Here is a 17,889-nt window from a genome sequence, read left to right as displayed (position 1 = left end):
AGTGGCCGTTGTTCTCGTGATTTGTCGTTTGCAACGACACACACCGACAGATGTCGCTTGCGTAATGCTTGCGGAACAGAAATACATAGCGGAGTCTGGTCGCGAAGGAATGCCGTGGCAAGACCGACGACTGGAATGTAGAACCGAAGAAGTCTCCTTTTCCTGCAAAACGGGTAAGACCACCGTTTGTTGATAATATTAGGTATATCATTTCCGTCGACAGAACATATTTTTTTGACAATCAGTTGTCGTTTTTGTCTTAATGCAATAGAATCAATAATAATATTGTTATAAACTAAAGTTGATGCCATAGAGTTCGATTTAATTTTAATTTTTAAAGCGAGAAAAGAATTAATATAACGCCCACAAAATAAATTGTATCTGCATATACATATAATATTTAGTTACCACTATAAAACCTCTATTTATAGATCCATAACGGTATAAGATGTTTTCTTTAAAAAATCGCAAACAAACGTAGGTAATTGTACATTAATTATCAAATTTAATATTGTTGCGTAAAGTGTGGGAGTGTGGGTATAATAATAATATGAGTATTTACTATTTATAATAGGTAGGTAGTTTTTCTATTATTAGTAACGATTGTTGGGTGTGCGTAAGTTTCGAGACAGGAAGTCGTTTCTGTCTTGGACCGTCAATGACGAACCAAACACCACTCCTACTATTGCCAAGAATAATTTACCTTGTGAATGTTACGACGAACGATAATAATCATTTAACCGATCATTTTGTGTGTGCGTATTTATGAGTAAAAACGGAAATTACAGGTTCACGCGTTATTTTGACATGACGTATCTGTTTGTAGTATTAAAATAATGATTATATTATTTATTATTGTAGATAGGTACTCATATTATTATAGATTATAGATACCCATGGCAAATAATTGCAGTGTACTTACTATACTATTATGTTTAAGAAGAAAATGATTTACATAAAATACTCAATGATATTATACATTTATACCTATATGTGACCTGTACTGACGACGCGACGCGATCATTTGCAATAGGTACCTACCTCGTACCTACTACCTTTATACGGCTTAATGTAAGTGCCACGTGGTTGAGTTTCTGTTTGTGGTTTTCTCGAAAAACTACTCTGCTGTGTCTGCGATCGTGTTATTCGATTGCAGTAATATTTATTCCTTATTTATTATTTTTAAGTACATAATATGTCAGCACGTAGATAAGTAGGTATGATCCGCTTTGCGATGACGTTCGCGCGTGATCTAAACTTCGCTCTAATATGAAATAAATGTGTTTTTCTTTGTAGGTACATTATGGAATATTTTTTTTTGGGGGTGGGGGAGCTAAGCCACATTTATTATTTATACATAGGTTAAGCTTGGTAATATAAAATAATAATATGTAGTATCAACTATAATATCATAGTAATAAATTATAGTATAGGAAAACCATTACGAAGAACAACATTATCCCTTACATTATCTGTGTTTTGTCTTCAAAAGCTTTTTTTATAAATTATTTTTTACTTATAGATAACTTACGCTTACCCATTAATAATAACAATTATAAATAACTAAATTACGAATAACTTTTTCAAGAATACTTCAGGTTTTTTTATCCATGCAAATGATTATTATATCGACCTACCTATATATTGTTCAAATATTAAAAATCAATTTATAATCTCAAGTAGGTAGATACATTTACGATTTACACAAACAAATTTGAAGCAACTAAATATAATAGGTAGGTACCCATGAATTATGTTGTGTTCAATGGCGTCATTTGGCGGGGGGAGGGCGTTTGCCACAGTCTAGTATTTACATCAACCTCAAGTACATTTACCCTGCACCCCCCCCCACAACTTAAACACTATGGCAGTATGCTATGAGAATCTGAGTGAAAACAATTTTGAGTCGGAAATGCAGTGAACATTTTCCATAAATAACGCCACTGATTGTGTTTGAAGTATTATTTTACATATTAAAAGTATATAATTAAAATAGTTAATAACCAATAAGTTAATATAAGTATCTATAAACAGATAATATATTTTAATTTTATACATTTATTGTTAAAAACGTTGATTCATTTTAATATAAAAATTTTTTTAATTAGAAGTACCTAAATCTAACAAGCTACTCAAAAAACTTTATTTTATTATAGTATTGCTGCTGAAATATTTTAGTATTGGTACCTATTATATTATATAGTTTAATATAAGTAGATAGCCATCAATTTATTATTACAGATAAAATCCGTTGGTATTTGTATTTGACGTGGCAGGTTTATATTTTAAAAATTTATTAAATTTATTATAACTATTATAAGTGTCAAAATATTATTTGATTATTTGATCACCTATAGTGCAAGTATAGAGATAAACATAATAATATTACCTATAACATTTTAAAATTTTAAATAATTGTTTGATTTTGATTTAATAAAAATAAATGTTTATCATATTCTAATATATTTTTATTAATTATTATACTATTGAACGAGATAAACTACAGTACCAATCAGAGTAATATTTATAAGTAATTACTAATTTCAAATTTTTATAATATGTGAGTCCCTGGTCTCAATTAGAGTTTTGTAGTCCCAATGAAGAGCGAACCAGTGTCTCGTGTAAAATACAATCTATTAGGTATCTAACACTTTTGACGTACATCGTTATTAACAAACCACATACTCTGATCACTGTTGAAAATAAAAATGTATGCTGATTATTCTGGTATGAAATAAAATAATACCTAAATATTCTTCAAGCATTCTAGAAATAACCTATGATATAATCTTAAAAATTCCAACTGAAAGACGTTTATATACTATACAAATAATACATTAAATACCTATTTTAAACAGTGTTTCATAGTAATAGTCGATTGTTATGTTTATCATTTCTTCAACACCAAAAACAATATTTACCCTTGGCCCTTGGGAAACATAAATTTAGTGCCATAAAAATGGACATGTTTATTTTGGAAACTTTTAAAATGTGCTTTTTTTTAATCACGGCAATTTGCACGGCCCCAAAGGATAAAAGGGCGTGTTTCAGTGTTAAGGGTAAAAATTAAAAATTCTAAAACAATTCCTAGCATTCCATGTGAACTATTTGTTTCCCTAACTACATTTCAGTTTCTATACACACATATATATAATACGCACGCACATGTATGAGGCTTAATTCGATTTGGCCGATTGCAGACTCGAGTTTGTTGGAAAGTTAATTGAATAACGTTCGTAAATGTAATATATGACACTAGTCTCTCAACCCTTTTCTGGGCTAAGCTATAGTAGAATAATAATTAGTTTCACACTTGGAAAATGAGTTATGTTTTTATTGTTTTGAAATAAATGTGGAAAATATAGGTATATGCTGAATGAAGCTTAGAATCAATCTTTGTATAAACATAATATACCTATGTATATATTTAATAAATAATGATATATCTAATATATTGCGCAATATTATTACTTATTACTCGTATAAGCTATATAATCCGTAATTGAGAAATAAAAGGGCAAACATTGCATGCATTTACGATATACAATGTATTAATAGGTACTAAAAGATTATCAATAATATTATATATGACTATGATATAAATTGTCTATAATAATGATTAAAATGAATAGGTACATCAAGAAAATTGGTAATTTATTTCAATATTATTGACTATTGTATAATAAATTATATTATAAGTTCTATTTTCTTTTTAACTTTTTAATTTTATTATCTACCATAAATGGATATTATTAATGGTTCATTGATAGATTTATCAAATAATGTTATGATTACAAATTAACATTATAATTGTATTTATAAATTAGTTTTAATATTGAATTTAACTTTTATACTACATTTTTGTATTAAAAATAAATTATGTTTTCCATTAAATTAAAAATGAATCTTACAATGTTATATGAGTGATATTTTTTTTTTTATAAAATAATTAAATTAATTATTTGGAAATTTTTAACTCAGGAACTTATACTTGCATATATCTACCTGCATTAATGCATATACTATGTAACTTAATATATTATTTCAATTTACCCTTTACTCAATAAAGTCATATATATATATATATATATATAATATGTCATATTCAATGTGTTTTAATACTTTAATAAGTAAATATAATAAAGCAACTAGTAACTAACTTAAAAATGATAGTCACGTATTTGTTTTACTATATAAAGTGAAAGTAGTATAATACCTACTCGGTTACTCGCTGAACTTTTGTGTTAATGCATAGAAAGACGATGCGTATGTGATACAATTATTTAATATCTCCCTAATGAAACTAGAAGCACTAGAAACCAGAAATGTCTTCTAAAATAATGGTACATTTTATTAAAACCTACTATTATAATTCGATTAAACTGGTTATATTAGAACTATTTAGTTGTCTGCACAACAGTCGAATTATGACAATCTCTTAAAATACATTTTTATTTAGGCTTAATGAATTTATAATATTCATTTTTAATTAATCTTAGATTCATTTTCGATAAAGAGTATATCATGGCGTTTACTTTTAATGTACTTATGTTTATAATAATATGATCCTATAAACTATTATAATTGTAGTGAACTTGAAATTTTTGAAATTGTAATTAGTTCTATATAGAATTTCATAATTAATTAAATAAAAATGTATTCACATAGGTACATGATATTATAGTCGTAATATAATATAATATTATGTAGGTACTTATTCCAAATTGGTATAAGTTGAAATTATTAACCCCTAATAACATTTCATATAAAAATGGATTAATAGAAAAATGTAAATTTAGCTTTTTTAATATTCTATTATTTTGTAGTAAATAAATTAAAATTTTAATAACCTTATGTTTCATTCATGATAAGTTATACATTATTTATTACTATATTAACATAGCATTATTTCTGATTAAGTGTATGCGTTTTCTAAAATGTACCAGTTTAATCAATTTAAAAAAAATTAAAACAACATAAGACAGTATATAATTTAAAAGTGTCATTAAATGACGTATTAAAAACAAATAGTTTTAAAAATAAAAATGTCGTTTAGAAAAAAATAAAAGTACTAAAAAATCTCGGAGAGTCACTCTGATGTATAATATAATGTGTCGACTGTCGAGTGTAGGTATATTGTAATTTAGAAGGTCATTGTAATGGATGTAATACATTCAAATTTGATGAGATATCATTGGCTGACATCGACATGTTAAAAAAACATATAAAAATATATAATATAGGTATCTGGTATATGTATATTTAACTTGTCGTGATAGGCACACGTTCTAATATTAATAATAATAATAATAGGCACGGTGCACACGTTAAATAGCACCATCTATTGTTTTAATATTTTATTACCAATTTTATCACTGTACAAAAAAAGTATATTCAATAATAATTGAACCTATTTATTGATTGTACCTCCGTTAAATATTGTTTTTATTTTTTTTTTGGATATTCATAATGTGTTAATTTGTGTAAGTCTTATACAATACCTAAATAAAACTGCATGTAAGGATATTTAGTTAGTAATTAATAAAAGTATATAATATAACACATTAAAACATGTTGAAAAGTGAAAGTTTATTAATTATATCAATGCGCTATAAAAACAAAACCAGGGAAGTCGCTCTGCTGTATAGAAGGTGTCGAGTGTACCAAGTGTACCTCATCATTGTGGAAACAGGACACTAGTTGTTATGTATGTTAAAATTAAGATTAAAATAGAGAAATTAGGAGCAAAAATATTTTTGAATTTATACCATGTCTTATGTCTTTATAATGCTAATATTAATATTTGGTAAAAAATTCTAGTTTTTACAGTAATTAATTTATAAATTGTGTAAAAGAAATACAAAATTGATTTTGTCAAAAATTGGGTTTGTGTAAAAATTCGTATTTATCCTAATTTTTTTATTGATTATACCGAAAAGTATTGGGGATTTTTACTTTAATAAGTACCAACTAGTTCCAATTTGATTACTCCAAACATAATTTTAAAATAAATAAATTAATCACTCCAATCGGTATCTAAAATAAGAAGTAAGTATTAAATAGGTACCTAATAAAGAATAATAACTTACCTAATTAAAATAAAATATCTTTTTTTATAACAAAACCACGATAGGAATTAATTATTTGATAATTTTCTTTCTATCACTTCATTATAAAATAAGATACAAATTCAATATTCAATATTTATATTTTCTTCTACAAAAATTGTTGAAATATTATCCCCAAGAAATCTTAAACACCCTAGAGATGTGGACAAATTTGTAAATCCGGTATTACTGGAGTGAGAATGAAGGTTGGGGTCTAAAAGGTTTTTATTAGCATCTATTGTATAAAGAGGTCTTATACATGCGTGTGTTTGTGGGTGAGGAAATTGGTTTTTATGAAGCCACAGGGTCATTGTTGAACACTCGCAGTTTTAAAGGTGAAATAATTTTATCGACCAACTCGCAATGAAAACTTGCTGATTTCATGAAATTTATTATTCGTGAAAAAAGTTTTAACAAAGGCCAATCCCATATTGTATAATGTGGGCACACCGAAAGTCTTAAAGAAACATATATATTATATATACATATAAAATACTTTGAAATATCCCTGCTGTATTAACTTCAGTTTAGTTTGCAAAACGTTAACTGGGTGCACCAAGAGTAGGTAACAACTATGCATACATATAAATCTTAAATCTATATCGATTATATTCAGATATATACGTTGAATGTCCATAAAATTGTTAACAACTTTACTACCAATACATATTATTATACAACTTGCAGATAATTATTTTATTTGTAGATATATGCAAAGAGTGCGATTTACAGGGCTGTATTTAAGATTTTGTTGCCCGTGGACAACATTTTGGCGACCTCGACTTTGCTTATATGATAACATTTTCCTATTTCAGTATTTTAAACATTATTTATTATTCACACAAAATCAAAAATAACTGTCTTATGATTAACTTATAATTTTAAATTAAAATCTTTAAAATGCGAATTTTGGAAAATCCTTTCTAAGTGCACACCTACATGATGGTATGAAGGTAGGATCTATTACGTTGATCAGTCAGTTATTTAAAAACACACTTTCAGTTTTTTCCAACATAATTAATTCCCGTGCAATTTTTCCAATTTTAAAAAAAATTAGCCAAATTTGTCAAGTCATTCTCATGTGGCGTGATTACCAACGAACAACATGTATTTTTTATTTATATAGTTATATATAGATAAATATAGATTATTTTTACATTTTTATTACTTTTGGAATTTTTCTAAGATATACCTTCTTCTAGACTCAGCCAATTCATTACCTAGTGAAATGTGTACTAAAATCAGCTAAAGCATTTTTTCCGAGATATTTGATTTTACAAAAAATGATTTTCTATTTTCTTATATACAATATACTATATAGATTATTCTTCTTGTACATCCATCTGACAATGCTCTGAATTACATATTTAGATACCTACTTATTGCAACATAGTATTTCTATATCATACTCATATATGGTACAAGCCACAAGGTAATATTATAGGGATTTGTGGTATCTATCAAATATAGTATTTAGAGAAAAAAAAGATAATTTAAAAAAAAATATTTTTCACTTTGTCCAAAAAATATTCTGCAGTTGTACCTATAGATTTACTGGGAACCAATATTAAAAAATTTACTTATACATTTATTATTAATTTATAATTTTCCATAGCGTATTCGAAAATCGAAACCATCATTTTACTTTTTTAAAGTCACCGTAAAAATATTGTCACCCCTTAACATAAGCCAGGGTGGGGTACCTATTGCCTTCCTGAATCACCCACTAAATACGGTCCTGGCTCTTTTTAATTGTAGTCGAATGTTAAATTAATAAGAGTGAACTACAATTTAAATTAATATCAGTGAACTACTATTATACAATGTATAATATAATGTACCATACAATGTACAATAATTATACAATATACATAAATAACTTAATATATTTTTGTTCAAAGTACTAAAAATACTAAATACATTGAAATAGTTTTGATCTCCGTTTATAATTGTTACTATAAGACTTAAGTATCTTTATAAAAATTAATTTTATAGATTTTTTTTAGATTCTGAGTGGAGCGAGGAAGCTAGTGGTTTTAGAATGGTGTTTATTTTTTTATTATTTTTTTTTTTATATCTTGTATACAAAATTTCTACCAGAAGGAGTGCTTCGATTTCAATATATAGTACCTTATATTTTAGCAAATTGGATCAAGATGGTACTTTAGAAATGTAATTTTTCGATTTTCTCAATAATTATTTAATGCCACGGGAAAAACTACTGACAAATTACGAAAAACCGCTTAAAATGGGATTTTAATCCCTAACGTCTTGTTTATTAGTGTAGCAACGAATAAAAAAATTATAATATTATAATATTAATTCAACTTAAAGGCTATAATAAATAATACAAATATTAAAAATCCAGACTGATAAACCGTCTCCGCTCAGAATCGTTTTTCTTATACAATGATATTATATCATTGAATTCAAGTTTAATACAATCCATTATACATTGACCCACTTGTAACCTAATGTACAGCAGAGCGACATCCATTTACCCACTTAATTTTAAATTTATGTGGTTATTAGTTAAGTTATTTTATTTACAGAAGTTGTTTTTATTTTTATTTAAAGTCTAGAGCCTTAACTATGTTATAAAGTTACATTTATACTATTGATACTAAATTGCAATAATATTATATAAGTCACATTCACTGTACAAACTATCATTTTAAATTCTTTTTGTGGCTCAAGTACATCATGATACCACAAGAAAAAAAAATCGTCAATTCAAAGTTGGGATCGTGTTTTTTCCTTTTATGTTTATTTTAATTGCATTAGCAGTCGTGGGAGTGTTTCAGTAGGAATTTGCTTTTTAACCTCCTCCGACCATCGTTTACACACACACGCGCAGTATCCGAGGAAAATATTTAAATTAAGCTTGGAGCCGAGGAAAAGAAAAAAAAAATGAAAAATAAATAAAGGAAAATTCCAGGTCCCCAAATCGATGAGTCGGTTCGATTTTTTTTCAATCAGTTCAATCATGACGGAAAAAATTGTTCGCTCAACCAAAACGAAAACACCGAATCCCTTTTTGCTTTTTTATGAATAAGCTTAAAAAAACCTTCATTTTATTTTAAATAATATAAGGTGCCACGCAATTCATTTAAACGTTTATTTTTTCCTTTATTAATATGGTACAGTGCACAATTGAAGAAAGTACTTCCAATGTTTTTCTACAAATACGCCATTTGCAATCAGACGGAAAGTCTTTTTAAGAAACCGTTCCACTTTTCATATAATAATTATTTGTAATAATTCTTAAAGTCAAGTCAATTTTTTTGATTTAAATAAAAATAAATGTTGGAATTCTTTTAATTTGTTAGTGTATATTTTAGGACCACAATATGTATAAATAATAAAGAATAAACGATGACTGCTTAAACATTTTGTTAAATCCATCTTCTTACTTAATACAAATTTAAGTATTATATGAAATAATTCGCTTTTTGTTAAAATATAAGAACTTATTTTTTGACGTAATGCTCTAACCTACGTTTGATAATGATTTAATTGCAATAAAAATATCAAATTATGCAATTTTTTTGTTTAAAAATGAAATACAAAAATATCTTTATTCATATTTTCAGAAACATCTTAAATACATAATAATATAATACTGTTCTTGGTTTTCAACTATAAGCCAAGATAAAAATAGTGGGATTTGTTAGCAATTATAATGTTTATTTTTATCACTATTTATAATAAATCTATGATACATTGACACAGCTATTGTTTGAAAGTACAATATTATTTTAGTTGTATTTAAAATATATTTTAATTAGGTAGAATATATAATATTTTCATTGAATAAGTTAACAGTATATTTTGCGTTTACCTATATATTATTTTCGTTTACTTGTTTTTCTCTATATTTTTTTTCGTAACGGGACAGTCGCAAACCATCCTACATAATCACCTTTTAAATTATGCTGAAATGAAAACCTCGGAAAGCTCGGGCATTTTGAGTTTGTCACGTAGAATGTCATATATAATCAAAATGTTTACAAAAATGCTGATCTTCGTTCTTGCGAGCACCCAGGTTTAAACGCAGGATTATAGTTTGCGCTGTTGAGGGTGAAAAGTTTTTATTTTTAGAAAGAACGATGGGCATGCTTGTTCCATAAGCAATAGCAACGTTTGGAAAAAAAAGTTTTTTTGTTTAGAGATTGGACTTTTAAATTGTTTTTGGAAGATTTCACGGTTTTACACCTGTATGATAATTTTGGTAAATCCAGAAAAAAACGACAGAAGCTTATAATATAGTTTTAGTTGTATAATCTGACCACAATGATTATACATGTTCATGTTATATACCTACCACGTTAATCCAATCAATAACTATTATCATTTAGGTTGCACATCGATAAATTATTTAGGTATATTTGTTTGTTTTATTTGATAGAATAATATTTTGAATTTGATGCGTTCGTTTTGGGGCAAAATTACTATTGTTTACTGACGATAACGGAACGAAAAAACAGCCATTGCGCTGAAAAATATGTACGACAAAGAAAAACATCTTGGATGACAGCGACAACAAAGAAATAGTGTTTGGTGTATAATTGACATAAAAGACACTCGAGGTTAATTAAGTATCACATGGGCATCGGATGGGGAGTATATATTATAAAGTCATAGAGGTGAGATTCAGGGCTGACAGCCATTCCAATTTTTATTTACAACTTCAAACAATCAACATAATTCTGGAGAATTTCAAGTTTGCGGCCTTTGCCGTCGTTGTGTAGAACCGCGGCGCATTCAATCAATCTCGTCGACGTATATGACTATTTCCCTAAACATTCATTTAACTATAGGTATATTAACTGACTTTGTACTAAGTATTTCCCCTCACTCCACTGACGTCCATTATCTATGAAGCCGGTCTAATGATGACGTCCACTTCAGCAGCGACTGGAAGTACCTGTAACCTCGATGAAGTAACATGACGATTTCCCACACACCTTGCAAATTGTCACCACTTGCTGCGCCTTTTAAGTATTCGGAATAATTTTATAGTATTCTAAATATTTTGTTCGGAATATTAGATTTATCAAGTATTCGAATACATATTCGGAATACTATTTTTCGTAAGTATTCGAGTATTTATTCCAAATACTTTTCAAATGTATTTTACCCAAGACTGATGTATTTCCATAAACATATTGTCATTGGGCTCTCCCGTTTAAATCATGATAATGCTTAAAATGATTCTAAATATTTTGAAAATTTTTGCATATGTAGCCCAACGTTTAATATTGTTCGGTTCCTGATTCTACACATTGCCTCAGCCGTATTTTTCCGGTGCATGTATTCCGACTACGGGGGTAGGTGTATAGCCGTTTGGAAAACTAACAAAGTTGATCTAGTTGACACTAAGTTTTTGAATGCAAATTCATTAAAACGTTCAGGTGTGGCAAGTCAACTTTTACCAAATTTAAGTAAATAAGTCATGTATGGTTTTTCAGTTCAGTAAATGAAATATTATGTTCTATTAAAGAAGGTTTCTTGGAACGATTGTTGAATATACATGCATAGTGCATACAGAGGACTCAGAGATGATCATATTATTATTTTTTTTTTTTATTAATTAACCCGTGGCAACTTAGGCCATTGGGTAGTTTTTTACTGTGTGGGAGGGTACTGTAGGTTTTAAGCACGTTTACACAGTTTGGCAGATTTTTTAGTGGGCACCCGTAGGTCATACGGTCATCTGCCATGCCCGGGTGGTGGATGGTGACATTTCTCTCAAGACTAACCGTGACATGCCCTAAGAAAAATGGCGCCCGCGGCCGAGGTCTTGAACCAGCGTCGGTGCGCGTCGCAACCGACGCCTTAGTCCGCTTGGCTACTCCATCCCCCAGATCATATTATTATACCACTGTAAATAGTGATTAGTAATTTAACCAACATAATCAAACAATAGTAAGTGTTTATACAAATAAAACAATTAATTAAATTAATATCAATAAATAATGTAATACAAAATGCAAATTGTAGTCGTTTTAATTACAATTTTGTATAAGTAGGTTGGTAATGTATTTCTGCGGATTAGCTGAAGATATGTTTAGGAAGTCTCTGTTGAAATGAGGTCTGCAGACTGCCGTGTAAACAATTAGGTATTAAAATTATGGCACTGCAGGTTGTTCTGGAGAATACTCCTAAAGCATAGTTAATTAAAGTGAGTTATCATACGTTGGTTGTTCGGGTGAGTACAATGTTTTCCTTTGCATTTTCACCTACCCAGAACAGAAATTATTCAACATTGGCAAGCCGCGTAAATATTTATTTGTAACTGTGTTTATTACCTCGCTACCTATTCGGTACGATGACATTATAAATTGTATACTATATATGATTTGGAAATCATTGGGTATGTAACAAATATACGACTATCGATGTACAAATATAATAATAACAGACCAATAAACTACCACATATTCGTTTTACAAAATATAATTGAATATTGAACTCGTAAGTTCGTTGTATGTTAAAATATTTCCGCTTGCTCGGGAAATCGTAAACACAACCTTCCACGTATCTAATTAACATGAAATATAATGTGCATACGTTATAATACCAAGCCTCTATCAACTATTTATTCTCATACCTACTCGTGTTATTCGAAAACAGTTTATGCGAAACAATACGGACGAGTAGACAACTATACATTGCTTGGAAAACGGGCCAAGGTTTCCGGATAAATACGAGAAGTGTTTTAGTGGATCCCGTATCCTATGCCCTGGGATTCGGTTAACAGGCAAGCTTTGTCTCGGCAACAAAGTGTTCAGCGAAAAGAATAGATTGTAATATCGACCTCGTTTGAAATACATACAAAAATTATTATTATTAATATTTATAGGTACTTAATTAATTGATATTATTAATATTTACCTAGAAGGCTATAAATTATAAACACAATCACGTAAATAAAATGTGTATTTCTATAGCAGCTAGTGGTAATGGCAAAACTAGAAAGAACTTTTTAAAGTCATATTATTTTTGGATTTTATATTCTTAGCACATTTGCATCCACTGCAGGACTATAATAGTAATTTATAGTAAAAATATATACCCAACAGTTATCCCAGTAAACTCGATTATAATATAAATATACACACAAATCTGTGAGATATATCGCGTGTGTGGTCTTTTGCATCAAACCATAGGTTCTCGGTTAGCTGTGCGATGTAATTTGGTGGCATATGATATATTATTATAATCGTAAGGTAGAAAAAGGTGACAGAGCTTATACCAGGCAGTGGCCTAAGTACGCGTGAAAGTATTCTCCAGGATAAATTAATATCGCTAGGTTAGGTTATACGCTGTTCCGGGTGTAAAATTTGATTGTCAAACCGGCACTCGTTCTCGTATATAAAAAGCTACGGGTAGCGCGGTTACCATTGGGTAGGCGGCAGTGGCGTCTGTATAGTCAACCGCGACGAGTGCGGGTGGCGGGCCAGAGCAGGTCGCATGCACGTTTTTCTCTCTTTCTCTCCAACTATATATAATATGTGTTTATCTGTGTTTGTGTGTGTGAGTGTAATGTATATATATATATATTTATTATACACACACACACACACACACACATGCATATAATTGTGTGAGTCGGCGACGCGTGTGTTTATTTTATTCGCGTTTTAGCGCGCCGAGTGTCAAAAGCCAACGCTATATCCTACGAAAAAAAGTCCTCTTTGCCCGCTCCGGGCAAAACTTCTCGTTCCCGTTTGTATTTACTCACACACACACACACTTACATACACACATACTCGTACCAGTCACACTGGGTCCTTTCACTCTCTCTCACTCTCTCTCTCACTCTTTCACTATACTATATAATATATATTACATTATACTTCCGCACGCAAAAATGAACGGTTTGTGGTTGACAGTCGTCGAGTGTAATACGTGTATGTGTAGGCAGTGAGTACGTATATATGTGTGTGCGTTTGCACCCCCCCCCCCCCCGTCTGATTGTGCTACAAAAACAAAGTGTGTGTGTGTTTTGGTATAAAAAGGGTCTGCCACCGCCTAGTTGAAACGCCATGTGCCGCAGGTGACATGTCCCTTAGCGCTTTTCATTCCACCCCTCTCCTCCCACAAATCAACAACGGACTACTGTCATATGTTTTTCTTGTACTCTCGTGTATATACGTCCGCAACGAAAGTCTCAAGCCCCGGATTTCTCTTTAATTTTCATCAACTACCGCATCCACTTAGAGTATTAGGTATCAATTAAATACCACTCGTACATTGGTTAATATAAATAATATATTGGTGTTGCATATTTTTTAAAGACTCCTACATTAAAATTTATAAAAATCATAATTATACACTAAAAATCAACATTTCTAAGTTTGAACACTTATTTTTAAGATATAAATTATATATTTCACGTTCACATTGGACTTTAATTGTAATTATTGGACAATGAGTTAATATATGTTATATGAACTAAGAAAAATAACGAATCATTTTTTTTTTTTTTTTCTATATTTGTTCATTGTAACGACCTCAAGGTCTTTGACAATGCTTATCACAAGTGGGTAGTAGGGAGATCATGTGATCTATTTATCTATGTATATATCACTATATGCATGATACTACCCCCCTTCTCCAAGAGGAGACATGTGCGGTCTTCACTCCCAGTGGAGTGGGACCTAGTTGGAAACCGGATGACGCAATCGGACGACAGCACGGGAAAATGGTGACTGCGTAGAATCACACAAATTTTTTGCACTTTGCTATGAATCGAACCGATGACTGTGTGAGTCGTAAGTCAACTGTGTGACCACTGCGCCACTCCGGCCCCAAATAACGAATCATGAATTTTAAAAGTTTAGTAAATTATACATTTTAATTAAAAACAACAGTAGCTGTAGTAGGTATTATTTACTTATAATATTATTCTATGCGCATTTAAATGATTTTTATAATTTATCAAGTATTTTAATATTATGTAATAAAAATTATATTATTAGATTGTACTTTTGTAAAAAAAACTGATTAATTGAGAGTGTTAACTAACTATTATTGAAAACTGTTGCTCACTTATTAATTTATATAAATAAAAAGGATACTAGGTATTTTAATAATATATATTCGAAATAGCTTTGACGTTCAAAATAATACATTTTATTTTCAACATTGAATTCAATAAATACTATAAAAGCAAACAGGTAATTTATATTTATGACACTCCATTGTGTAATATTGTAAATAATTTGTTTCAAAAATGTCATTGGGAAGTTCTTGTCAGACATGAAACATCAAGAATTACGTTCCAAATATATATATATATATATATGAATATCAGCCAAAGGATCGTTTATATTTATTAATGATGTCTTTTGTGACATACATTTTTAAACATCTTTTTTTAACATCCTACAACAGGCACGTGCTACATTCAGTTCTATAATCATAAAATAATTACATAAATGGACCATCGATAAACGTTTTCAATAGATGCTTCAATACTGTTCAGTGCATCATTTTGTTACATCGGTTTTCTTTTTTTTTCAAAATGTTTTCATTAGAAACACTATAGTTCATACAATATAGTATATATTAGATATTAATATTAAAGATCTATTGTTTTCTTTAAGAACACTGATTGCTGTATTAGAAACGTACGTTGACACCTATTTAATGAGTGAATTATATTTTAGTAATTTAATAATTAAATTATTCACTATGAACAAAATTGAAAATAATGTCGATTTAATTAAAAAACACCGAAAGGCTGGGAATTAACGAGTTAAAAATTATAATTTAGCTAATATTAACTATGATCCAAGTTAAGTACATAGTTACTTATTTGTAATTAACTTTAAGTGTTTAAACTTCTAAAGAAACTTTTTAACATAATATATAACGTATTAAGTTCAAATTAATTTTATACAGAGGTATTAAAATTAAGTACAATTTGTATTCATGCCTCTAATTTATAACTTTGTATATTTGAGAAATACCTAATAGATATCATAGAAATGTCCAAGACCATACAGAAAATTCAATAAAACAGTAAAATGTATATTACCTATTTACCTACTAATTTGAGGTTTTTCATAATATTATGTACATGTTGGTATTTTATATTTTTATACATATTCCCCATCACAAATATTATAACACTTAATACTTTTTTTTATTATTTTTATTTTAGAACTATTAGTAAAAACTATGATAGTTCGACAATTACAATATTAAAATTACATAATTAAAGTATATGATGATATTTAGCATACAATAAAATAGGTAAGAATAATAATTGACATTTATATAATCATAACAAATGAAGCCAATTAAGGCAGAGACAGAAATAAATTGATATATTATTAGAAAACACTTAATACTTAATAGGCAATGATTAATAATAGTTTGTGTTGATTAAAAAAAAACAAAATTAACATACTAATATTATATATTATACAATACTAGGTAATCATACAATATACGACATTATCCATTGTGTGTAAAATATATTATATACGTGTATAATATATTATAATAAATTAATAATATATTATTTCATTATCGTATTTGAACATATTACATAAATATAATAATACATTAATATACTATTGGAGGCTGGCTTTACTATATAAATAATATTATACTGTTATACTTTATTATATTTTGTACTTTATAATATTGTAATTTGTTGATCTATCTTAGTTATATACTAGTGGTTTTAAAATAAAAAATAAAAATAAAAAAATATTCATAATATACAATCACATTGTTTTGCATACTATAGGTTCATGACTCTTGGTTACCGAACCTAGGTACCTAGTTTGAATTTTGATAGTGTTATGTCCGTGCAGAGGTTCATCCATTTTGTAGGGATGCTAGTTTTTCTTACTGATCCGATTAGAAAGTCAAAGCTTATTATTTTATTTAAGTTAATTTTTAACATAGCTAAACTTACTTTTTTTAAACTTTATTCAACGAATTAAATAAATTCGTTAACTTGTCAAGTTTTAATACAAACTTTATTAAGACCTTAATAATTTAATAAATATACTTTTTTACATTTTTTAGAGACTGTATTTCGATATAGCGTAATAGTTTATTCTAAACACTTTTGCATCTGTTTGTTTATTTGTCAATTAGAGTATTTTAAGTCTAAAATGTTAAATTAAAGATATTTTCAATTATGATTTTAACTTAAAATCGTAGATTTAATAAAAAATAAATGAAATATTGAAATGCATAATTAAATTGAGTACTTATTTTATGTGTGATATATTGACATCATAAAGTAAATGTTATGGTGTTTGAAAGAAATATCTCTGAACAGAATCTATCCTAAATATTATGCATTATAACTAAATACATCATAACTAATACTTTTACTGCGCGTATCAGTTTTCAAAGCTATAATTAGGCGACGGTCGTTAAAGGAATTATGTGTACATAATGGGTGTAAATACATATTTTCAGGTGGGGAGGGGTTAAAATATGTATATTGTTATTTTAGTTAATACTGAAATGAAGTATTTTGACTTTTGGTTGAAAATACAAAAAAATATAACAAAAACCAAATTTATTACGACAAATTATGACTTTGAAAATATTTATATGAGTGTCAACAGTTATTTTGATTATTAATTTTATAAAACGATGAAGACAATTGATGAAAATTATTTACAAGAACTTAATACTAGTTATGAGTAAGCCGATCAGACAAAATCGCGAGAATCAAATTTACGGACGTCTAGGCTGATCTGAGTATTATTTAATTAGATGTATAATACACATCTGAAGCAGT

At 28.4% G+C, this 17,889-nt stretch overlaps 1 protein-coding gene across 1 annotated transcript in view; it reads left to right on the top strand.

Annotated features, from left to right (window-relative positions):
* Polr2h (polymerase (RNA) II (DNA directed) polypeptide H) overlaps window positions 1-17,889 on the top strand; it is a 129,660-nt gene that overhangs the window by 46,982 nt on the left and 64,789 nt on the right. The window lies entirely within an intron of this gene.

Source organism: Acyrthosiphon pisum, chromosome A1 (assembly GCF_005508785.2).
Source record: "Acyrthosiphon pisum isolate AL4f chromosome A1, pea_aphid_22Mar2018_4r6ur, whole genome shotgun sequence".
NCBI lineage: Eukaryota > Metazoa > Arthropoda > Insecta > Hemiptera > Aphididae > Acyrthosiphon > Acyrthosiphon pisum.
Note: the sequence above shows the minus strand (reverse complement) of the source record. Positions and strands in the feature narration are given on the sequence as shown.